Source organism: Boleophthalmus pectinirostris, unplaced genomic scaffold (genome assembly GCF_026225935.1).
Source record: "Boleophthalmus pectinirostris isolate CB_2022bp ecotype Guang Dong unplaced genomic scaffold, ASM2622593v1 HiC_scaffold_2825, whole genome shotgun sequence".
NCBI classification, from domain to species: Eukaryota; Metazoa; Chordata; class Actinopteri; order Gobiiformes; family Gobiidae; genus Boleophthalmus; species Boleophthalmus pectinirostris.
This window is the reverse complement of record NW_026571290.1, coordinates 606,721-607,500: the sequence shown is the minus strand read 5'-3', so window position 1 is coordinate 607,500 and position 780 is coordinate 606,721.

Below are 780 nucleotides of genomic sequence, written 5' to 3'. Positions count from 1 at the left end.
GAAGCTTTTAGTTTGGTTGTTTTTTGTTGTTTTTTTCGTTTTCATTTGTGTTGGTGTAAAAGTTGTTGGAGGTCGACCTCCACTCAGGAGGACAGGCACCTGCCCAGGCCGGTGACAGGTGCAGGTGACAGGTGCATATGACAGGTGCAGACGACAGGAACAAGTGACAGGTGCAGGTGGCAGGTGCAGCAGGTGACAGGTACAGGTGAGACGACAGGAACAATGCAGGTGCAGGTGGCAGATGGCAGCTGAACCAGGTGACAGAGGTGACAGGTGCAGGTGACAAGTGCAGTGCAGGTGGCAGTGACAGGGTACGGTACAGGTGACATGTACAGGTGTACAGGTGAGGTGGTGACAGGAACAGGTGCAGTGCACAGGTACAGGTGGCAGGTGCCGGTGGCAGGAACAGGCGACAGGTGCAGGTGACAGGTACATATGACAGGTGCAGACGACAGGAACAAGTGACAGGTGCAGGTGGCAGGTGCAGATGGCAGCTGACAGGTGACAGGAACAGGTGACAGGTGCAGGTGACAAGTACAGGTGGCAGGTGCAGGTGGCAGGTGACAGGAACAGGTGACAGGTGACAGTGTACAGGTGACAGGTACACGTGGCAGGTGCAGGTGGCAGGTGACAGGAACAAGTGACAGGTGCAGATGACAGGTGACAGGTACAGGTGGCAGGTCAGGTGACAGGTTGCAGGTGACAGGTACAGGTGACAGGTGCAGGTGACAGGTGCAGGTGACAGGTGTGCAGGTGCAGGTACAGGTGATAGGTGCAGGT